General features: G+C 35.1%; 1 protein-coding gene and 1 pseudogene across 5 annotated transcripts in view; one reads left to right on the top strand and one right to left on the bottom strand.

Annotated features, from left to right (window-relative positions):
* Positions 1-26,139, bottom strand: part of GPC5 (glypican 5) — a 1,341,373-nt gene that overhangs the window by 1,175,227 nt on the left and 140,007 nt on the right. The gene's annotated exons all lie outside the window — the stretch shown is intronic.
* LOC112656161 (U4 spliceosomal RNA) lies at positions 17,335-17,452 on the top strand (annotated as a pseudogene).

Here is a 26,139-nt window from a genome sequence, read left to right as displayed (position 1 = left end):
GTGTAAGAGAAAGGGACTGAAATTATACTCTGGTCTCCTTGAAAATTTGTACTAGCCAGTAACTTTCTGCACAATAGAGAAATTGTAAAGGAATTATCAGTCATGCATTTACAGGCCTTTCCTTATTAGCCCTTCTCACTATGTGAAATAGTGAGATTAACTTAGAGATGACTGCAATGGTCCAAATGAGAGAGGATGAAGGCCTGGTCTAGAGCAGTAGAATGGAGGGAAAAAGATGGATCTGACATCTTGGGGATGCTTATTTTGAGGTACTTATGGGACATACAGTGGCCTGCTTTTATGTTGCATTTGGAGCTGCATATAGATGATCTGATCTAGAAATAGAGACTGTAAAATCACTGGTACATTGGTAAGTGGTAAAAGTTTATAATTACAAGACACTACTGAGAGAAAGAGAAAGAGAGAACATAAAGACCAAGAAAGATAAAGATAAAACCCTGAAAATATAAAACACAATTAAAGAGGAGAAATAAGAGTCACAAGAAGTAACTTTTAAAAAGGTAGGAGGATTGGAAAAGTGCTATTATAAAAACTAAAATTGAGAAAGAAGCCACTGAGGAGCTATCAATAGTCTCCCTATCTCTCCATAGGGAGAGATGGTCAAGGATCAAACACTGCACAGAAGTCAGCCAGCTGGAAAATAGGATCCCCTAATGGTCACCAGTGATCTCTGATGGGGCCAGTTCAGTAAAGAGGGCATAGAAAACAGACTGGTGAGCTGAAGAGGTAATGAAAAAAATGTCTATTCATCCCATCTATAATAAATTTGTATTATTAATATTAATGTATTAACTAGTGGAAAAGTTGATAAAACCCATAGAGAGTAAAATTGTTCTAGGTTTGGTGGAAAGGGGATGAAACAATGAAGCAGCAGTTTAAATGGCTGTCAGAGGTCAATGCAATGTCAAACATATTTTGGAGGCTGAAAAGAGACAAAGTGGAAGAAGAGAAATTGAAAATACAGCAAAACGAGGGATGGAGAATACAAGAAGGTGATGAATGCTAAGGGGAAGAGATCACAAGTACAGGTCGAGCTTTTGACTTGTGAAGGAAGAGGCATCCTCATGTTTGGAGGTGAAATGAAGGAAGAAAGAATGGGTGAAGATTCACATCATAAATTCACATTTTTGAGAAAGAATTTTTTTTAGATTTATTTATTTATTTTGGAGAGAAAAAGAGAGTGTATGCAGTGGGGAGGGCCAGAGGGAGCTGGAGAATCCCAAGCAGACTCTACACTGAGTGCATGCCCCTGAGACCATGACCTGAGCCGGAATCAAGAGTTGGACGCTTACCAACTGAGCCACTCAGCCACCCAAAGGCAGAATTTTAAAAGTTAGAGCGTTCTCACCTATTTTCTCTTTCTGCACGGTATAGGAGTACATATGTACCTGTCCTGTGGAGGGAGAAGGAAACTGCATAAGGTTATCATCTCAATTTGTCCCAACTCTCCCACTAAAAAAGGCACTATCATTATCTCCATTTAGAGATGGAAAATGAGACTCAGAGAAGTTAAGAAACTTTCCTAAGGCCACAGTCAATATTGAACAGTGTGACTCCAGAAACTTGTTCTTAACTAGTATGCCCTTCAGAACAATCCTATATTCCTACACATAGCCAGGCTGACATGTCAAAAGTGAGAAAGTTAATCCTTAAAGATCACATCAAATGTGAAGTGTAAGAATATTTACCATGGCTGTAAGAGTGGATTTTTGATGCATGATTAGCACTAGCCACTCTAGAAATGCAAGGCACTGCTGGATGAGATGTTTCTCCATCTCTCAATAAAAGGAAGATTACACCAGTGTTATTAGTATCCACCAGTGGATTAGCCTTGCAAATACATGCTGTGTAAGGCACCAGAGTATATCTGTATTGGTTTGAATGTGCAACCAGTATTGAAGCTGATTTGAAGCTGTTCTTTACAATTTCCTATTGTGAGGTTCCATATTGTGAGCACTGAACCAGAAATCTCATTACTTTAATAGCAATATGGCAAGGATAATACACAATGCAGGAGAAATTGTGTAAACAGTAATCTCCCAAAAGTGTTGGACTTAACTCATACAAGCTTCAATATTTAGCCATACAACTCTATTTGATGAAGCCTTGAGTGTAGTCTGTGTTCCTTGACATGTGAGAAAACAAGAAAAAGGAGGTCCTGCTTTCAGAAATTTATCATCTCATTAGGAAAAAAAAAACCTTCATAAAAAATAATCAAATAATAAAATGATGACATTTCAAAAAGCAAGTGATATCATGATTAAAGTAGGAAGATAAGTGAGTGCTATAAGAGTCTATAAAATGTTTCATAAAAGAGGCAGATAAGGAAGAAGCCACAAGAGAAGTATCTGCTGAATGACTAAATGTGGGAAGAAGGAAGGAAGGAAGCAAGGGAGACTGATTTGGAGGTTGAATACAAAGGACAGTCCCTCAGACAAACTATTTTGATGTGCTGTTTATTTTCTTAAATAAGAAGATGGGGATTTGGCGGGGTTTTGTTTTCTGTTTTTTGTTTTTGTTTTTAAAGATGTTTTAAGATGAGGGACGCCTGGGTGGCTCAGCAGTTGAGCATCTGCCTTCGGCTCGGGTCTTGATCCCGGGTCTGGGGATCCAGTCTCACATCGGGCTTCCTGCGAGGAACCCACTTCTCCCTCTGCCCATGTCTCTGCTTCTCTTTCTGTGTCTCTCATAAATAAATAAATAAAATCTTAAAAAGAAAGAAAGAAAAAGAAAGAAAGAAAAGAAGAAAGAGAAGAAAAGAAGAAAGAGAAGAAAGGAAGGAAGGAAGGAAGGAAGGAAGGAAGGAAGGAAGGAAGGAAGGAAGGAAGGAAAGAAAGAAAGAAAGAAAGAAAGAAAGAAAGAAAGAAAGAAAGAAAGAAAGAAAGAAAGAAAGAAAGAAAAGAAAGAAAAAGAAAGAAAGAAAAAAAAGAGAAAAAGAAAAAGAAAAAGAAGGAAGAAAGAAAGAAAGGAAGGATGCGTACAGAGCAGATGTGGGGTTTGATTCCACAATCCTGAGATTATGACCTTAGTCAAAATCAAAAATCAGACATTTAACCTACTAAGCCACTCAGGCACTCCAAGAAGGTGTTTTATAGAGATAATTTTCAAATGATCTCTAATGTTTTAATGAGATCAATCCAAATGTGCCTTACTATTGCTGTTTATTGTACTATTATTGTTTTAGGCATAAATATGCTCTTGAAAAAATGCACAATTAGACATTTTAAGCAGATGCTAAGAAACTCTACTGTGTATGAGAAGACACTCAAAAAAGTGATCCTCAGTTTTGTTGTATATTTATACTTTGTGTATTAAATGACCCTGAAGCAAGGTCTATCTGTAAATAACTCATTTCACTTTCAAATAACACTATAGGGGCCTAAAATGTTAATTGCCAACCTTTTTAGTTATGAACACATCAACAGACCATCTTAAAATATTAAGGAAGACAAGAAATTGGAGTTGTTTAGTAGAACAATGAGTTACCAGTAAGCAGACATTATTGCAGAAGCTTGAAATCAAATCTCTTGTGAAAATTATGTTGAAACATATTGTAAATTTCTGAGACCTCTATGATTTCAGCATGTCACTATTTGAGACACCAGTTTTGCACTCAAAGTGCAAAAATAGTTGGTGCTATCAGAGTTTCTTTCTACATAGCTAATATGCCTACTGTGTTCCCTTGAATTCATTTCCATTTTTATTCGTAAGATTATGTATCTACCAAATATCTCCTTTAAAAGACATCAAACTGATCAAAAGTCATGTCTAAATAAAAGTAGGCTCTATTATAAGCCAGGAAACAGTTTGTCTATCACATTTAAAACAGAACCACACAATTAATTTAAGCTTGAAAGAAAGACAATAGAAGCAATCTTGGATAAGATTTTTTTAAAGAAGAATATAACTTTTTTTTTCAAAATTTACTTTAGGTTTTCATGTTCTAACATATTAATATGACAAAGTAATCTTTATTTTTTCAAAGTAATCTTTAAATAAAAATAATAAATATTAAAAATATTTAAAAGAAATAATAACCTCAGAATATATAGAGAAATGAATAGACAGAGCTCAACTCTGAATTCTGTATGTGGTCTCTTTAACTTTCAAAAATATAACACATACAGGGGTGCCTGAGTGCTTCAGTCTGTTAAGCATCTGACTCTTGGTTTTGGCTCAGGTCATGATCTCAGGGTCCTGAGATCAAGTCTTGAGTCACTGAGCTCTGTGCTAGGAAAAGAGCCTGCTTAATATTCTCTCTCTCCCCTTCTCCTTCTACCTCTCTCCATCTCACTTGTGTGTGCATGCTCTCTTCGCCTTTCTCTCTCTCTCTCAAAAAAAAATGTGTGTATGTATATATACACACACACATATATATATATACACACACATATAAATATAAATATATATATGTATACATATACAACTCATACACAATAGTGTACAGCCCAGCATTAGCACTCATAGAAAGAGTGTTACCAGAATCCCAGAAGCTCTATTTATGACCTCCTGATATAAACCCTCTTTCTGCCCCAAATACTGTTATTCTGACTCAAACAGCATATATTAATATTATTGCATATGTTTAACTTCATATTGCCATTCACTGTAGCCTTTGGAATGTAGGAGAAACATTATCAGCATTTTATTACTAAGTGTGATGCTTGCCATAAGGTTTTCTCTATACCTTTATCAAATTCAGTTCTATTTATAGATACTACTTTTACCATTAATGTATGTTAAATATTATCAAACCCACTTCTGCATGTATAAAGATGATCCTGTGATTTTTTTCCCCCTCTTTGGTCTCTTAAAGTGAGAAATTATATTGCATGATTTTCTGGTGGGAAATCAAACTTAGATTACTGAAAACACTACCTAGTTTTTGTGTATTATGACCATATGTATATATATCCCTTATTTCTCTCCTGAGTAAATTGTTTAATTTCTGGTCTTTCTGTGCTCAGTGTAGCTGGGGGAAAGGAGGGTGTTATTTTTATTAGAGTTGTCAAATACTAGCTCTTTATTTTGGTTATTTTCTATTTTGCTTTTTATTTTTTCTGTTGTTACCATTATTTATTTTCTTCTATTTTATTGGAGATGGACAAAATCATTGATTTTCCATTTTTCTTTACTTGTAAGAAATTCATTTATCACTCTGAATTCTCCTCTGCATCCAAAATATTTGATATTTTCTCTTTTCCTTTATTATTCAATTAAAAATATTTTCCCTACCTAAAAGTATATTTTAATTTCCAAACCTAAGGGACTTTTATGCTATCACAATATTATTTATTCTGATTTAATTCTTTAGTGAAGAAAATAATCTTTTTAATTTTGTTCAAACTCATGTTAGAGTCCAGAATATGGTCACATTTTATAAATGCCTGTGTGCACTTTAAATGAATGCCATATTATAAAGTTGTGAGCAATGTCTTAGGTATATCTTCCAAATTGTTAATCACATCATTTAAGTTTACTGTATTCTTACTAATTTATTTTCATCTCTTCAAGAAGTTGCTTTTGTTTCATATTTTTAAAAAACTATGCCAATGAGTGTCTACAAATCCAACACTGTTCTTCACTGTAAATTGAAATTCAATTCAATCACTGTAACATGTTCCTTTTTGGTTTTAGTAATGCTTTATGCCTTAAAGACTTTTCAAATATTAATATTGCCATACTGTGATGGGTTGGTGTGCTTTATGTTTTCATTAGTTTTATTTGTTTATTTTTAGGTCTTTGCATTATATACTTTTTCTATCCTTTTTACTTGTTAATTTTTCTAGATTCTTTCATTTTAGGTTGTCTCTTATAAGCAGCATATATTTAGTTTTCTTTTCCAGTCTTACATCCGTGACTTTTATTTTGAGTACTTAATGTATTTAACATTAACTCACTTATGAGATACGTGACTTTAGTTGAATTTATTATTAGCTGCTTGTTCTACCTTTCTTATGTTTTATTTCCTTTCATACCTGACATTTTTTATTGATTGTTTTTTTACTATGCCATTTTCCTTATATTTTCTTGGTAGTTACTCATTCTTTTATTATCCTTTTAGTTGTTATCCTAAAACTTCAAATAGGCATTCTTGACCTAGAGAAGTCTAATCTGAAGACAATATTATCCTTTTCTAAATAGTAAATGATCCCAGAATGCTTCTATGTCTTTCTTAGATGCTACTAATCATTCCTTAGATGCTACTATTGTATATTTTAGTACTATATATGTTTTAAACCCCACAGGGCATTTTCACTATTACTGTAATAGATGGTGTTTGTGTCAGGAGTCCCCAGGATCACCCTTACATATGGAGATTAACTAAAAGCACACAGGGACTCAGCATATAGTTTGTACTCACAGCAAAGATTTATAAGGTCTATGTAATAAGTACATGCATCTGGATTATAATGTAAAAGAAGCAGGCAGGATCTGAAGGAATTCATGTGCAGATTTCCTTAGACTCTTCTCCCTTCCATAAGACATTGTTACATAGGGGCAGCCCGGGTGGTTCAGCGGTTTAGCGCCGCCTTCAGCCCAGGGTGTGATCTTGGAGACCTGGAATCCAGTCCCACATTAGGCTCCCTGCATGGAGCCTGCTTCTCCCTCTGCCCATGTCTGTGCCTCTCTCTCTGTGTCTCTCATGAATAAATAAATAAATTTTTAAAAAAAGAGATTGTTACATAGAGTATACTTTTCCCTCAACAATAAAATTGCAGCAACATGTGAGCATTGTCTACTTAGGGAAAGCCACTGGAGACTCTGCCCAAACTTTGTAATGGGGCTGTTTTGATTGGCTTCTTAAGAGCTGATCACATAAGCACCCTCTGCTGAGCTGGTGCCAAATTTCTAATCTCTTTTAAGGAAATGAGATATTCAGCATAAACTGCGTGGTTTGTACAAATATCCTAGGAATAGTGAACCGTTATAATTTCAGAAAGTTTTATATCAGTTAGTTACCAGCCAAGTTCCCAGAGGCCAGCCAGAGGCCAGTCTTGCAAGCAGTACTAAAAATTGCAGTATCAGGCCTGCTATGATATTTTTCTACAAAGTATTATTTTAAATTTATCCATATACTTAAGGTTTTTATGGTGCCTCAGTTCTTCTTCCATTTCTTAGTTTCTATAGGTGATCATTTTTCTTTCTGCCTAAAGAACTGACCTATTTTTGACGTCAAGTTTACTGATGACAATGTCTCTTACTTGTCTAAAAAATACAGCAATGTTTCATCTTGGGGGATATTTTTGGTGTGTATAGAATTCTAGGTTTATAGTTATTTTCACTTATTCCATTAACATTTCATTGTCTACTGGTTTCTATCTTTTTCTGCTGACATCTGGCTAACTGGTGATCTTATCTCTGCCCCCTTAAATGTTCTAAATGGTTTCCCTTGGCCATTTTTAGGACTTTATTTCTTTGTCTTTGGTTTTCATCATTTTTACTCTGATAGGCTAGATATGATTTTCTTTTTACTTATTACACTTGGGGTTCATTTATACTCTGATGTTTCTCATCCTTTGGCAAAATTTCTCAACTCTTGGCCTTTTGTGTATTGTTTCTACCCTTTCTCTCTGCTCTCTCTCAAGATTCCTACTAGACATTTTATATTTCCGATCCTTTTATCTGAGTATTTTGTTTTAACAGATATTACAATGTACTAACTCCTTCAGCTTCCTCAAATCAGCTGTTAAACTCATCCATCAGTCTTCATTTGGTTATTTTATTTTTCAGTCTAAAATTTCCTATTTATAAAAATAAATAAATAAATGAAATGAAATGAAATCCCTCATCTGTTTCTTTTTTACATTCCACATGCTTCTGCCTAGAATTTGAATCTTTCCTGCCGTTTTCCTGAAAATCAGACACATCATTTTTTCCATACGTCTGTGTTTGATATAGTCATTATCTGAAAGTTCTGTGAACCTGTTTCTTTGGTGTTCTATCCTGTTTCTCTGTCTTCTCGTATAACTGTTTTTGTTTCAGTGCCAAATATTTTATTTGGAATATTAAAGACATAATTTGGAGCCTCAGATAACATTATCTTTCTGCCAAGAATACTTTCTTTTGATTTTTGGAGTTTTCTAAGACTATGGGAAGCCTATATCACCTTCATATAATCAGAAATTGAGATTACTCAATGCTTGGTTTACAACCTTTTAAGGGACAATATTTTCTGCTATAAGCTTATTCCTAGAGTATAGACTTTGGAGTCCAAACGCCTGCCTTGGCAAGTCCTAACTTCCAACTTTTGTTCTCCTAGCACTGTGAATCTGTCAAAATCTCTGCCTCTCAATTGCCTCTTCCAAAATCTGGACACACAGGGGAAAAGCCTCTGTAAGCCAAGCTTATCATTATGGGTTTCATTTTTCTCTTGGAATTTGGCCCTATAATTATTTACATGCTACTTCTCTGATGCCTTCAAGCAAATGCTTGTGTAGGTTTTTGAGATTTGCTAATTCTTCTCAGTAAAGATTAGTCTAATTCATCCAGTCCCTCGTGTATGTTTGTTGGGAAGTACGTGCATGCACACACGTGTATGAGATTTTAAATTTTTCTTCATATTAAGCTAGTTATTGAGAGGTTGTCATATTGAAATTGTCAATATTCTACAGATAATGTAATCATTTTAGAGCACAATAGCCTCACAAACTGTGCAGAATTGAAATTATAAACATTTTAAATAAAAGTGGACTAACGCTGCAAATAAATATGCAATTATAAAATATGTGAATGAATATATACCCTCCACAGAAATTAGTTATGACACAAGCAATAGCAAAAGCTGTAAAAGAGACCTGTACACCAATCCAACATTATAAGTAAAGTCAGAGAGACCACAGTAAGATCTAAGATGAATCAAGATCTAAGATGGAAGGGAGATGAGTCAGTCCTGGCAGAAAGTCAGATTCAGAGTGAAAAACAAAATGTAGAAACCACAGTAACAATCCAAGTTCCCAGAGCCAACACCAAGAGGGCCAAGATGGTGTTATATGTGTTTCACTCTAGTTACGTATCTACACCCTATTTTCTCTAAAAATCTCTTTTAAGAGCACACAGACATTACACATACTACATAGTAAAATCTGAACACACACATCTCACAGATATAATAAATTAATGGATACAGGTAGAGCAAAAAGACCTTCACAAGCTTCTGACTATAAGAACAAGAATGACTGCATTCTTGTCAGGGAGTAGGAAGAGGGGAGGGTGAGAGCATAGAGTGGAGAAGGAGATTTGAGGTAAGAGAAAAGCCAAAATACCTGTGGCTAGATCTCATGTATAAAAGCCAAAGGAAAAAAAAAAATTCCCAAAGACTAGGAAAGGCTGTAAAAATTTCCCTTGAGAAAAAGTAACTGTTTTTACTTCTATATATTTTCTAGAGGGGAATGGTCTTTAATCTATTTGGTTATATACATTCTGCCCTGAAAAGTTTTAAAGCATGAACCTTAAGTATTGAGATTAATTATGCTAAAATGGGGATCCCTGGGTGGCACAGCGGTTTGGCGCCTGCCTTTGGCCCAGAGCGCGATCCAGGAGACCCGGGATCGAATCCCATGTCGGGCTCCCGGTGCATGGAGCCTGCTTCTCCCTCTGCCTGTGTCTCTGCCTCTCTCTCTCTGTGTGTGTGACTATCATAAATAAATAAAAATTTAAAAAAATAATTATGCTAAAATGCATTAATTGAAAAATTATGTCTCTTGTATGACACAAACTTATCACCAAAGAAGTACCTTGAAAGCATTATAGTGCTCTAATTCTGAGGCTCTTACAAATTAGCAAATAAAAGTACAGAATGATATCATCATCCAAAAGAATAAGGGGATGGGAAATGACATGATGAACAGATAAATAAGATGACACAAGCTAAGTTTTAAAAAAGCAAGTGTTAAGCTGAGAGGAATTCTGGGCCAAAGACACAGCATGTGGTTGAATCACAGGTATGAGAGTGAATGGCAAATGTCATAGACCTTCCTAAGATCTTAAGAGACTTACAAAAGGAGATGAGAACTTTTTTGTTTTGTTTATTTACAAAAGTAAGACTTCAAAATGCAAATTTATTAATTACTTAATTTAGGAAACATTTTAAAAGTGGAAATCCAGCATTAGCATAGGACATAAAGAAGTATAAGACTCAAAACCAGACTATACTTTTCCTTCTAGAAACAAAGGATAAAAAGAAAGGGAATTAGAAAATTTCATCATCCTAAAATATAGTAGGAACTGTGTTAAATCCACACTAACATCTTTGAGGCAAGTGATGAAATCTGAACCAAACTTCTCTTCCAGGAAGACAGTCCTGAGAAATGAGTAACAATTCTGTCGAGAGAAGGTAATGAAATGACAATGGGAGTAGTAAATTTGGGGAAAACAAAACAAACAAAAAACATTCAGTGTATTACTAATCTGGTACTGCATAAAAAATGTCTCCGTTTTCTTAGTCTGAAACAACAGATATTTATTATCTCACAATGTTGATGGATCAAGAATTTGGGAGTAGTTTAGCTAAGTGGTTCTGGTTCATGGTGTCTCATGAGGCTGCAGTTAAAATGCTAGCCAGGGCCGCTGTCATTTGAAGGCTTGATTGGACTAGATGATCTGCTTCCAAAAAGGTTCACTCACATGGTGACTGGAAGTCAGCCTCAGTTTCTTACTGCTGTAACAGAAGGCTTGTCACTTGCTACAGGGACCTCTCCTTGAGGCCTGCTTAAGCATCCTTGTAACATGGCAGCTGGCTTATCCCAGAGTAAATGATCCAAGGCGAGAGAGATAGAGAGAGAGAGAGAGGGAGGGAGGGAGAAAGGCTAAAGCCACATTGTCTTTGATCTAAACACAGAAATCAGATACTATCATTTCTGCCTCATTTTATTTTTTAGAAACAAATCACTAAATCCAGCTCATACTCCAGGGGAAGAGGATTAAGTTCCAACTTTTGAAAGAAGTGTCAAAGAATTTGTGGACACATGTTAACCCACCACATGTAGCCTCCAAGATGTTGATATAAGGGTTCAAGGTGTCATGAGTTCATGGAAAAGACATGAAGTGCCCATTTTAGAGCATTGATTTAAATCAGTCGGTTAGGGGTTGTTTGTTTAGGTGGTTTTTTTTTTTTCTTTTGGACATAGTTTCATAATGATAACAGAAGTTTGTCATAGTAAGGAGTCTAAGAGAACAGACAATCTGAAAGTTTCTGGCACAGTACATGGAGGATAAGAGGAAGAAAAAGAGAAAACAGTAAATGAGAAGTCAGCTGTGCACACGGAAGCATCAACAGCAGCCAGGGAAGTAGAAAAATGTATTAGCAGCTTACAAAAGACAAAGTCTATAAGCCCCGGGGCTTTTCTCCAAGGGGACTTCTTTCCAAAATGGCCAAGGCACAGCCTAGCCTGTGGGTGTAAAGGAGTAGTAAGAAGCACAGCTTCTAATTCAAGTAGATCTTTGCGTAAGTTTAATTGCCCAAGGATCCAACTACTTCCACAACCCTTATCTGACAGCTAAGTGACTAAAAGAAAGATCACATCAACCAACCCTTCAGTCAGCTTCTAACAAAAGAATCCAAATAGTGCCAAGAGAGATAAGAACCAAGGATCACATTATTTTCTGGGAAACTGAAGCCTGGGTAGGAGAGCCCCTCTGCGAGGCGGTGGGGAGGGAGGGAGGTGGGCAGGAGAGGACCTGTAATACAGAATCTATGCAAAGATTCAGACCCAAGAAAAGGAGGAAAACACAGAATAGGTCTTTTCACAAGCAAATTAAAACAAAACAAAACCAAAAAAAAAAAAAAAAAAAAAAAAAAAACCCACTGCAGATGCAAGAGGTTGAAAGCTGAAAGCAATCAACTGTGAATCTGCAAAGTGTGACATTGGAAGTTATATGTAAATTCAAGACATTTAGAACTTTGAGTTTGGTGGCTTCCTGTTGAGTTTGCCCATGGAAGTTAATGGCAAGATTCCGCTTAGTCTTGGCTTCTGTGATACTCTGGCCTGGCTATGTATCATTATGGCAGTGGTTTCTAACAGAAGGGGTCCCTTTCCACCCCACCCCCACTCTAGCCCTCAGCAGGCTCCAGTAAGACATCTCTTTACCATGCACTCAGAGGTGTAATGTCTTCTCAGTATTGCTAATTCCTGAGGGCCTTGGCAATCCGGGGGTGCCTTGAATTTGGCACCCACCTTTGTAAACTGAAAAGTTGCCTCAAAAATCTCCATACTCAGTGCTGTTACCCCCTGGGAACCTGACGGAGACAAGAAGCACTTTTTCCCAAATTTGCTTATTTTAAGTAGTTTTAGTTCTTTCTGTTTCTTATACTTTTCCCTATCTATTTTTAGCTTCTGACTTTGCCTATGTTATTATTGAATGACAAAATTCAGGACATATCTACTTCTTCACTGACATTTTTACATTATCAGTTTTTATACTGAATAAATGTGGCATCAATTATTCAATTATTGACATTTAAATCATCTTGGGATCCCTGGGTGGCGCAGCGGTTTGGCGCCTGCCTTTGGCCCAGGGCGCGATCCTGGTAGACCCGGGATCGAATCCAACATCAGGCTTCTGGTGCATGGAGCCTGCTTCTCCCTCTGCCTGTGTCTCTGCGCCTCTCTCTCTCTCTGTGACTATCATAAATAAATAAAAATAAAAAAAAATTTAAATCATCTTATTTAACACTGTTTCAGTTGTCATTCCTTCTAGTCTCTTAGAACTGCTTTTGGCACTGAAAGTAATGTGGCAGCTAGGAAGCATGAAAACCATAATGGATATAGTATAAAAATAGTTTTTCAAATGTATAGCCACTTATAAGCATACTCTTAAAGAAAATAGCCCCATTATTCAAAATATTAGTAATGGAAAAAGTCACTGCTGTCTCATTTTGTAGCCACCAAATTGGCATCATACATATTCTATTTAATCAAAACTAAAAAAAAGACTTTTTAAGGAATGACCAATTAACATATAGAGAGGAACAAAAAAGCTGCAGGCTATTGCATTAAGCATCATACACCTAGTCAAAGGAACTTTTCTGCCAGTGAGTATAGTTTTAACATGCATATAAAATGTTGTGCTCTTCTGGAAAAAAAAATTCTCAGCTAGCTCAAGTGTATTTTCTTGGATAGGTCTGTTATTCTCAACATCCCTATTTTCCAGTTGCAAATAGCTCTTTTAAAAATGCAATTTCAATGTGCTCTATCTTTAAATGGGTGGTACTAAGACTTTTGAAAGTATCAATTAGCAAGAAGCTTCAAATCCATGGGACAAACGGAATCTGACTCATGTGGGGTTTACACTGCATTTATTTCAGTAAATGTGATTACAGTTAAAAACTATTTTATACTATAATTTAAGAGACTTTCTTCCAAGAAAGAAACAAAGTGAAATGGTATTTTTTGCCGGGGGGGGGGGGTACTTCTTGAATACTTACCAACAAATTCAATGCAGTAAAACAGCTGGAGGAGGAAGGGCTATAGGGCTTGCGATAGATAGAATTACAATACTCCTAGAAAATAAAACTTTAGAAAACCTGCCTGAGTAATCACATATTACAGACTGCAGTATATTTAGCTACTGTTCCTCAGTCCTGTTTTCTGCAGGGACTTTGGACTACCATCTTTCTCAAACAAGGCTGGCAGCAAAGTTGTTTGGAGAACTCTCCAGCAAAACCAATTCCACAGCTGCATTCCAGAATTTTGATGCCAGTAGTTCAAGACGATGCCTAGCAATCTGTATTTTTAACCTGCACGTAGAGACTCTCAGGTGGCTCAGTGGTTGGGCATCTACGCCTTTGGCTCAGGGCGTGATCCTGGGGTTCCAGGATCGAGTCCTGCATCAGGCTCCCTACAGAGGAGGCTCTGCATAGGCTCTCCGCCTATGTCTCTGCCTCTCTCTGTGTCTCTCATGAATAAATAAATAAAATCTTTTAAAAAATGAAATAAACTGCACCCAGAGAACTCCAGGGTCAAACTAGGCTTGGCAATAACTGCTATAAGCAGTCAGTAGTGGTAAAAACAAACAAACAAACAAACAAACAAACACGGCTAGAATCCAAGTTATAATTTAATGTGATACTGGACAAATTACTTAACCTTCACAACTCAGGTAATTTATTCATGTATTGAGAGAAATTCTTTTCTGTTCAAGACAAATGAGAGGCAAAAGTGATATTAGTGCTTGCTGTATAGTAGTAGGCATGAACATATGACAATTCTTCCTCTCGGTATGGCATCTCTATAGCTTTCTAACATTCTTCTTATTTCTGATAAACTGTTTTCTGATTGCATATTTATTCTCACTTCTTGCTGAAAGAGACTTTTAATTTCAAGGCTTGAATAATTGGCCAAACCCTAGGGTTTGTAGAATCAAACTCCAGAAAACCATCTTTGTTTCCTGTATATTCATTAATGTATCACCTGATTCTGGCACTTGTCATTGTTTCAGTCACCTGGCTCTGGTTTACTTCTACCTCGTAGACTGTCAGAATTACAAAGTATGTTAAAGTTCAATAATATCCTATTTTATACCTTGGAAACTAAAGCCCAGACAGTTTAAGTGACTCATGTGATGTCACATAGCTCATGACAGACTAGAAGTCAAGTCTCCATATTTCCAGTTTGCATTCTTGAGCTACTTAGCTTCAAATGAGCCCCAGAAAGCAAAATCACAAATTAGAATTTAGTTGTAACTGTACTCAAAATGTATATTTTTGAATGTTTCTTACATTATATTTACCAATTTTAAATTTCTAAATTTAAAAAATAAGGTAAATATTTAGCCATGAAGATAGTGTCATTTTTTTTTGCAATTTTTGAGACAACTTTCATCAGTTTCCTGCTATTTCTATTTGATAAAAATGACAAACTAAGTGGCAAGAAATAGTGACAAAGTGGGAAAAGATATATAGATATAAAAACATATATGCACACATACATACACACATATACACAATAAAATTTTGAGGAAAGACAAATTTTCATTTTTTATTGGAATACTTGCTTTCTTGTTTGAGTCCATTTCATCTTACTCTTGCCACATTTATCTACATAGGAGGTTATCTGTAACCAAGTCTTATTTTCAATGTTCAAGAATATAAACTGATTTTAGTTTTTCTAACATATAACTAGGAAATTATTCTGATAATGCTACTAGAAGAACAGTATCAGTATACAATTTTATATATTCAAATATCTGAGAGGAAAGAATATCAAGTCTTTATTGAATATACAGCTAGCTTTTGAGTTCTTTTTTTTTTAAGATTTATTTATTTATTTATTCATGAGAGACACAGAGAGAGACAGAGACACAGGCAGAGGGAGAAGCAGGCTCCATCCGGGGAGCCTGACATGGGACTCGATCCCAGGTCTCCAGGATCACGCCCCAGGCTGAAGGCGGCACTAAATCTCTGAGCCACCCGGGCTTGCCCATAGCTTTTGAGTTCTTGAAAGTCATTTCATATAGTGATGAGTCATTAAGTATGTTTTTGAATGAAAATACTGAATAGCTTTAAAGATACTCACTTCATTACTTTTTAGCATGGATGATTCCAGGAAATAACCTAAAAGCATTCCCATGATGGTAGGCATCTTCCCTGAATTGTTCTAATGATGAGACAAGAAATGATCTGTATCAATGTATATATACAATGTGCAATAATAAAGCTCTTTAAGAGTAGCTTCTTAAATAGATTCAACATCACCCAGGCAAATGCACTACCACCACTGTTTTCCAAGTGAGTCCACAAAAAGAACAAGTCTAGAGTCTACCTCATCATTCTTAGATGAACTCCTGACAGCTCTACCTTGTAATCCAGGAACTAAGTTGTGTATCCCTGGACCTAAGTCAAATAAACTTCAGCCCACCTCTTTATAGTTAACCTGGTTTGCCAGCATCCACTTTCTTCCCAGAATATCTGGGAGATTATGGGAGAATTAAAGAAGTAGTGAAGGCCATTCTTCTTCAACTCCTCTCACTACTGTCAGAATGTCTCAATTAAGTGAAGTTATATTGACTGTTGCTTCAATTTTCACCAACATACCTTTGTGACTCTGGATTTTTCATAATAACTGTGATAAAACAAAGAACTAGGAGAGAATGCAGGTCACCAGATTGATAAATGGATCCAAAAAATGGGCATACCATAAGAATTGAAGTAAGTTGAATATTTAAATCTGGTGTTGCCCAATACTGAGAAGTAAAATTTCTGTTCTGTTCTATAAGGTTACGAAGAACTTCTCATAGACAGAAAATTCCTTGAGAAAATTGTCCTTTAATCCAAGATTATTTCATTCTACTTTATTTTTTTTAATATTTTATTTATTTATTCATGAGAAACACACACACACACAGAGAGAAAGAGAGAGAGAGAGAGAGAGAGAGAGAGAGAGAGACGCAGACACACAGGCAGAGGGAGAAGCAGACCCCATGCAGGGAACCCCATGTGGGACTTGATCCCGGGACTCCAGGACCACGTCCTGGGCTGAAGGCAGGCGCTAAACCACTGAGCACCCAGGGATTCCCTTCATTCTACTTTATATTGTAAAATATATATTTTTACACATAAAATTTTCATAGTTGTTTTGTTGGTTGGCAAGATAAAAAGTTAATAATAATAGAAAAAAAAAAAAAGAATGCTGGGCATTCTCTATTACTGGTGAGGTCCCAGCCTTCTTCCCACTTTACTGCAAATGGACAAAAGAGAAAAGGCTCTAATTTTTTTCTCCGTTTGAGACAATTCAACAGAGAGTTAAAATCAAAATGTTTCTATCCAAGTACAGAAAAAGGCATTAATTATGCTTGTACACTAATCATTAATTAAAAGTTGATATTAACTCTGTATATGAAATAAACTCTGACTTATTGTCCAAGAATAATCATCACTATTTTATAAAATAGTTGCTTGTGCATAGTGCAAAGAACAGAAGCATTAAAAATAAAGCTAAGTAAAATGAGAATTTGAGATGTTTTATACAGACTTAAGTATTAGATAGACAAGGAAAATAAGACAGAAGAATCAATTAGAAAAACATAAGTAACCACTGAGGCAATTATTGTGTTTTTTAATAGGCTATTGGCTTTATGTATAATAGAAACTAATTAGAGAGTTATATACTTTTCTAATTAACACTATATGTGGCTAAGATACTTATCTCTTTCTAAATGTCAATTCCAGAGGGACCCAGAATTCTGAATGCCAAGCTCATCCCTCCTAATGGTTAATCAAACCACATCCACAATGGAAGTGAAATGATTTCAAAGCTGTGATCGATGAATCTGGAAATCCCAGATGATGGCTCTAAGATCTAAAAAGTAACCTAGAGCTTTGTGCAGTGGCAGTATCATAGCCAATGAGGTTTATCCGAGGTGCGATTATTGCTAATTAAAAAGTAACCTAGAGAAAATTCATTATAGGAATTTCAAACACTTTAACATTAGACATTACTGGGCTCAAATTCAAGTTCAAACATTTACTAATTGTAAATGTTGGACAACCGCTTGGGTAACTGCTTCAAACCATATATTCTCAAATATCAAGTGGAGATTACAGTAAAATCCTTGTGAGATAGGTGGGTGGGTAAAATAACATGATCATGAGTATTCCATTCCAAAAAAGGCTCAGTATTCCTGAGCCATTCAGGCATCCCTGGATGAAAATTTTTAAATGCATAAATAAACTACGTAAGGAACAACCGTTACCTTTCTATTTGTTGGGATGCCTAGTTGGCTTCCGCGGTTGAGCATCTGCCTTTGGCTGAGGGCATGATCCTGGGTTCACAGATTGAGTCCCACATCAGGCTCTCTGCAAGGAGCCTACTTCTTTCTCTGACTATGTCTCTGCCTCTCTCTCTGTGTCTCTCATGAATAAATAAATAAAATCTTAAAAAAAAAAAAAAACCTTTCCATTTGTCAGGATGGATATAAACAGACACAATTTTAAGATTTTGTTTATGATTATTTTTATAATTCAGAAGGCTTATCAAATACATTGTTCAATACGTCAATATATGTTTTGTGAATTTTATCTTTTATTATTTCCCTTTGATGGGGATTAATCACCCTATTTACATATATTCACTTAAGTTCTTATTTAATTCTTTCATTATTTTATTACATTTAAAACTTTCCTCTTCCTAGATTCTTGAACATGCATTCTCATCAGGAGATACAGATTGTGTCTGTTATCAAAATTTTAGGGAGGAGGAGTGAATTAAAAAAAAAAAACATATATTTTAAAAGTCTCCTTACAAGTGATAATAAAAGCAATGTTTGGAATTACTGATTAGTAAATTATTTTAAGGTATAATGCGAGATGTAGAAAGTCTAGTTTTTCATAAATGTTTAGCCTACTGCCCTAATATCAATTACTAAACAAATTCTTCCCCCAATAACTTAAAATGACACTTTTATGTCCAATAGTTTAACTATTTTTTGGTCTGTTGCTTAACTTTCTCTGTATTCTGCCTCAGTTTTCACTTATATTAATCTTTAACAGAGTTTACAGTGTGTATTTTACATTTTATAAAATTTCATGGATATATCTTGCCTTAAAGAAGAAATAAAATACTATACATGACTTGCCATGTAAAATTAATTTTAAGATAAACACTAGTGACCTATCTGGTTTATACTAATCTTTAACAAATCTACACGATATTAAAGACAAAATATTTGGAAAATTCTGAAAAATAATCTATCTTTATTCTGTAGTAAAATACTACAGCTGCATTCCATCATTCAATAATAGCTCTAATTTATTCCTAGCAATGTGACATATGACTCAGGACTTCATATATATATATATATATATATATATATATAGTATATAAATATGAATATATATATTTGTATATAAATCTTGCTAGGTGACTAGCTACAAACCACTAAGGATCATGTCTTGGTATTTCAAGTAGTTCCAAAAATTGTAACGTATGTTTTTGTTCTCCATAAAATATAAGTTTATCCCAGTTTTTACAGATTTCTTAAGATTAGTACAGAAGCCTCGAGTAACACATTATTTCAACAGTTTGAATTCTGGAAATCTCATGGGAAAGGTTACCTTAAGACAGTTGCAAGGAATGTCTCCTATATTTAAAGCAACTGCTGAACTGTTTGAAGCATTACATAAGTTTGTTCAGCTTCTCAAACTTTAATGAGCACAGGAATCTTTGGGGATAATTTGTTAAAATACAGATTCTGTGTGTTCAAATCTGAGTTCCAACAACTTAAAGTAGACCATTAACACACAGGATGATATGTGTGAACCTCATGGTGATCACAAAGCAAAAACTTACAGTAAATACACAAAGAAAATAAGAAATGAATCTAAACCTATAACTAAAGGAAATTATCAAACCACAAGAGAAAAAAAGAGAAGAAACAAATTGAGAGGAACTATAAAAATAGCCAGAAAACAATTAACAATAGAGCAATAAGTACATACTTACCAATAATGACTTTAAATGTAGATGAACTAAATTCTCCAATCAAAAGACACAGTGGCTAAATAGCTTTAAAAATGAGATAAATCAGGACACCTGGGGAACTCAGCTGGTTGAGCATATAACTCTTGATTCTGGCTCAGTTCTTGATCTCAGGGTCTTGAGACCCTGGCTCACAGCCAGCAGACTCTGCTTGAGATTCTCCCCCTCTCTTTCCCTATCCCTCTGTCCCCACCCCCACATACACTTGGTGTGTGCGTGCATGTACATGCTCTCTCTCTGTCTCTAAAATAAATAAATGACTAAATACTTAAATAAATAAATAAAAATAAAAATGAGATAAACCTACATACTTTCTACAAGAAACTTGCTTCAGGTATAAGGACACAATAGACTGAAGATGAAGGATGGAAAAGATATTCCATGCAAATGGAGACAAAAAGAAAGCGGGTGTAGTTAAATGTGTTATCATACAAAATTTAACTTAAAACAAAGACTGTAATAAAAGATAAAGAAGAATACTACATAATGGTAAAAGAGTCAATCTAATAATAAGACATAACATTTATAAAAATGGACTCAACATAAAATCACCAAAATATATAAAGCAAGTATTAACATACATAAAGGGAGAAATTGACAGCAATACAATGTAGTAGGAAATTTTAACACCTCACTTACTATAATGGATATATCATCCAGACAGCAAATCAATATGGAAACACTGGCCTTAAATTACACATCAGATCACATGTTCCATATACATACATACATATATATACACACACACACACACATATATAATTTTTATGTTTGTATATATTTTATATATGTATATAAAATTATATATTTATATATTATATATACCTATAACATTTCAAATATACATACACACACACATATATATGTATATATATGGGATGCAGCAAAATGATTTTGGGAGAAGTTCAAAGAAATACAGGCCTACCTCAAGAAACAAGAGAAATCTCAAATAATTGATTAAAGACTTGAATGTTATATTTGAAATCATAAAACTCTAGAAGAAAACATAGTCAGTAAGCTCTTTGACCTTAGTCTTAATGATTTTTTGGATCCAACTCCAAAGGCAAGGAAAACAAAAGCAAAAATAAACAAATGGGAATACATCAAACTAAAAAGCTCTGCACAGTGAAGGAAACCATCAACAGAACAAAAAGCCAACAAAAGGCAATAATCAAAAGCAAACAAACTAATTAAAAGATGGATAAAGGATACAGAGAGACTTTTTCCAAAAGAGACATATAGCTGGCCAACAGACACATGAAAAAATGTTCAATATCACTACTTATCAGGCAAATAAAAATCAAAACTACAATGTGATATCACTTTATACCTTTCAGAATGGCTATTATCAAAATGACAAGAAATAACAAGTGCTGGCGAAGATGTGGAAAAAAAAGAATTCTTGTTTACTGTTGGTGAGAATGTAAATTGGTGTAGCCACTATGGGAAAACAGTAGGTCACAGTTTTGATTTTTAAATATTTATATTTTAATGACAAACTGGAGTTATTCTTCTTAAATAATGCACAGGTGTTAGAGAAAGTTTGAACTATTGCTTTTATCATTCAAGTGGTAACAGAGTTGTTAACCAACTAACTGCTAGTGGCATAAACAATAGGGACATCTTATTTCATTATTACAGGAATAGAGCTAAGTGGTGCTGGACTTACCAGAGAAGTCGCTGCCTTCCACCTTTCTCCCTGGACTCCTGAGCATGTGGGCTTTCTGCTTCTGCTGGGCCCTGCATGGTCACAATGGGGCTGCTGCAGCAACTGGTGTTTTATCCTCTTACACCCACAGGTAAGGCAGGACAAATGGTTTCCTTCGGAGCACTTCTTTTATCTTAGGAAGGGATACCTCTTCAAGAAGCCCCTCCAGCAGACTTCCTATTACATTTCACAATGTTAATTTTCTGAAAACTGGTGGTATCTACCATTTATGTGTTTTTTATAAAGATTTTATTCATTTACCTGAGATAATGAGCATGAGTGGGGGGAGGGTAGGAGCAGAGGGAGAGGGAGAAGCAGACTCCCCGGTGAGCAGGAAGCTCAAAACAGGCTTGATCCCAGGACTCAGATCATGACCTGAGCTGAAGGAAGACGCCTAACCAACTGAGCCACCCAGGTGCTCCTACCATTTATGTTTTGAAATCATTAGATACAATGATACTAAAGTTGCTCTTGGAATGTTTTTCTTAAGAGTGTAAACAACTAATTCGGCTGATATGTCAGAGAGAGATTTTTGTAAATATAAACCATAGTTAACCACCTAACTTTAATTTAGTAACAGTAAAGAAAGAAACATAGGTTAACGCTTAAGACTGAAAGCTTTGAATTTAGATCAACTTGAGTTCAGTTTTGTAATTTCTACTAACTAGGTGGGTGTCCTTGGGAAATTTACTTAGCTTTTCTGATTCTTGGTTTTCTCACCTGAAAAAATGGGAATCATACAGCATTTCACTCATAGAGATGATATGAAGTTTAACTTAATTGAAATAACATTATGTTTAAAACAGTAAATGCTCAATTAACGGCAAGCTGGTTACAAAGCACACTTTGAAAAGCAAGGAGTTAGTTAGCTACTATAACTCCATTTGCAATTAGCAAATGGGAGACCTAGAAATGCACTGAGAGTAAAGAGCATCTAAACAAAAGATAAAAATATTTACTTTTAAAATACATGACCATACACCCACCCATACACACACACACACACACATACACACACACACACACACATACACACACACACACACACACACACACAAAGCCTCTCTCACACACAGGAGCTTGAACAATTCTGACCAAATTATGAAATTTCCAAGGTTACTTTGAATGACTTTAATTATGATAGTTTGAACTTTAAGTCTGGAAAGGTGACATAGGGTGCTTACAGTACAGGGCTAGCCCTGAAAAAGATCCTAACACCAATCTGAAATAGAACAATGAAGAAGGGAGTCAGTCAGTGGAGACAGTTAAAGTGGACACAGTCTCAAATCTGTGCTCTAATACATTTGCCTCTCACTTACCAATTACAGTTACATACTTTTAAGATTTATTTTGCAGGATAAGATTTGGAAGAAAAATATTTCAATTGATCTTGTAATACCATCTCCCCAAACTGTTTATCTTGATGAATACTCACTTAAGCTTTCTGTTGAGTAATTAGTTTTCAAAATTAAAAACTTTTTAAAACCCTGACAATTTTGTATTACAATATAATGATGTCATATGGACCTGGGGCAAAGTTTTACCAAAGCAAAGTTTTAGGTTAATATTTTATTTTGTTCTTCCTAGGATTAGTCTGCTATTAACTATGTTTCTCAGAATGTACCTAAAGCTTAACTACATCAGACTCATTGTCAGTGCTTCCTGAACAGGTACATATGTGGCCCTACAGCTACTCAATCAGACCTCTGGGAAATAGCTCTGAAATTTCCATTTTCGGTAAGTGATCCAAGTCATTCTTATCCAGATACAAAAGTTAGGTCTAGTTTGCTAAGAAATTCAAAACAGACATTAACATATTTTTTAAGCCTATAATAGGTTGAACAGTTAGGTTGAACTATATAAACCTATAATAGGTTGAACATATCCAAAAGATATGTCCACCCAGAATCTGTGAATGAGACTCTGGGGGAAAAAAGTCTTTGCAGATATAATTAAGTTAAAGATTTTGATAATGAGGCCATCTTGGCTTCTGGGGTGGACCATATATTCAATAACAATATATTTATAATAAGAAGAGAAGACAAACACAAAGGAGAAGACAATATGCAGAGGGAAGCAGAGAAAGGAGTGATGAATCTGCAAGCCAATGACCACCAAAGAACTACCAACAGCTACCAGTAGCTAGTAGAGAAAAATGGAAAGGTTCACTCTCCAAGCATCTGGAAGGAACCGACCTTGCTCACACCTTGATTTGGACTTCTGGCTTCTATAGCTGTAAGAAAGTAAGTTTCTATTGTTTTAAGCTATCCAATGTGTGGTCATTTGTTACAGGAGTTCTAGGAAACAAATAGAATCTTTCAAAATATGTAACTATCTGCAATTAATAATGTAAGTAATAATAGGTAATATTTGTTTATTTTCATGCCAGGCATGATGCCTCAGACAAATAATAAAATCTGTAAGGAGATATTAATTTAATCTTAACACTAACAGTCTCTTCCACCTTAACATATCCTGAATCTTACAAAGGATTCTTGCCAATAACCAATGGCTCCCTGAACCACTTCTCTAATTATTTAGTGTCTCTTTCTCTGAGGTAATAAGTTAAAAAAATGTTATCTGATGTCTGCTTAATGATTTTTTTGTGCATAGACCAATATCTAAAGTAGAAGTGAGCCAGCCAGCTTCCAAACACATGCATAGAGTTTGGAAATCATTTGCAAAGCTGTATTCTATTCTCAGAAATATAAAACACTGTTATAAGAAGTCTCTTAAATATATAGAATCATGTTTTGATTCTCAAATTACATATTCCTGGAACTTTCAATTATAGTTTGAGAAAGCAATTTTTATTATAACCTTAAAAGTTGCCTTTCAAAAAATCCCATGATATACATATGCTCTACATACAAACTCATAGCAGGATTAATATCACAATTTATAAACAGCAAAGTAAAACATATACAAAATCTATGAATCTCATTATTACATATAGGATGTTTTTCTATTTCTCTTTAATTAAATAACTAGTCAATTAATGAAGCTATACTATGTATTCAATGTCTGTGTCTACAAAATACTAGTGGAATTACCATGAGAAATAAGATACAATAAATCTTGTGATGATTGGAGAACATGGACTCTGAATTTAGAATGATTGGAGACCAAATCCACATTTATCATTTTCTATGCTTAAGAACACGGGCATTTTCCTCAATTTCCCTTATTCATTAGTAAAAGTATAGTAATAGCTGCCATTAATTGAGCATTTACTGTTTTAAACATTATGTTATTTCAATTAAGTTAAACTTCATATCATCTCTATGAGTGAAATGCTATATGATTCCCATTTTTTCAGGTGAGAAAACCAAGAATCAGAAAAGCTAAGTAAATTTCCCAAGGACACCCACCTAGTTAGTAGAAATTACAAAACTGAACTCAAGTTGATCTAAATTCAAAGCTTTCAGTCTTAAGCGTTAACCTATGTTTCTTTCTTTACTGTTACTAAATTAAAGTTAGGTGGTTAACTATGGTTTATATTTACAAAAATCTCTCTCTGACATATCAACCGAATTAGTTGTTTACACTCTTAAGAAAAACATTCCAAGAGCAACTTTAGTATCATTGTATCTAATGATTTCAAAACATAAATGGTAGGAGCACCTGGGTGGCTCAGTTGGTTAGGCGTCTTCCTTCAGCTCAGGTCATGATCTGAGTCCTGGGATCAAGCCTGTTTTGAGCTTCCTGCTCACCGGGGAGTCTGCTTCTCCCTCTCCCTCTGCTCCTACCCTCCCCCCACTCATGCTCATTATCTCAGGTAAATGAATAAAATCTTTATAAAAAACACATAAATGGTAGATACCACCAGTTTTCAGAAAATTAACATTGTGAAATGTAATAGGAAGTCTGCTGGAGGGGCTTCTTGAAGAGGTATCCCTTCCTAGGATAAAAGAAGTGCTCCGAAGGAAACCATTTGTCCTGCCTTACCTGTGGGTGTAAGAGGATAAAACACCAGTTGCTGCAGCAGCCCCATTGTGACCATGCAGGGCCCAGCAGAAGCAGAAAGCCCACATGCTCAGGAGTCCAGGGAGAAAGGTGGAAGGCAGCGACTTCTCTGGTAAGTCCAGCACCGCTTAGCTCTATTCTTGTAATAACGAAATAAGATGTCCCTATTGTTTATGCCACTAGCAGTTAGTTGGTTAACAACTCTGTTACCACTTGAATGATAAAAGCAGTAGTTCAAACTTTCTCTAACAACTGTACGTTATTTAAGAAGAATAACTCCAGTTTGTCATTAAAATATAAATATTTAAAAATCAAAACCGTGACCTAGAAAAAAATCAGCATTGAGTTTCTCCCTTTAATTATTTCATTTAATTTAAAAAGTATTTGATTTTATTTACACTATAATTTGAAGGCAACATATTGAGAAGGCCAATAAATCACTTATAGACTAAACAAAAATCAACATTATACCTGATAATTTTAGAACGTAACAGCCTGTGTCTGATACCTAGAAAGAAATTTAAATATATAATTAATCTCCATTTACACCCATATCCCAGGGATACCTAGAGGCAAACTTGCTATTCCATTAAGATGGCAGAGATTAAGAAAGAATCAGCAGATGATTTATTTTGCCACATGCTATTCTGAGTTACAAGCTCATGAGGTTGCTCTGCAAATACGTTAAAACTCATTCATGTCTTCCAATTATTTTCTTAGACTGCTAAATCTCTATCTACATTATTCATATCTGTCTACATCCCAGGGATGCTACTTGAAATTGTAGAAAGTATAAGCCTCCTAAAGAATTTGGTACTAGCCTTTTGCACAGACTTAAATTGATCAGGTTCTTTGTGCCCAGATATAACCAAATCCTGCCAGTGGTAGCCCAAGGGGCTGAACTGATCGATATGTTAAGATACCTGCTACTTCTGCATAACATAGCAATGGCCACGACCCACCAGTTAA

This window comes from Canis lupus, chromosome 22 (assembly GCF_003254725.2).
Source record: "Canis lupus dingo isolate Sandy chromosome 22, ASM325472v2, whole genome shotgun sequence".
Lineage (NCBI taxonomy): Eukaryota > Metazoa > Chordata > Mammalia > Carnivora > Canidae > Canis > Canis lupus.
This window is presented reverse-complemented; position numbering and strand designations above follow the sequence as displayed.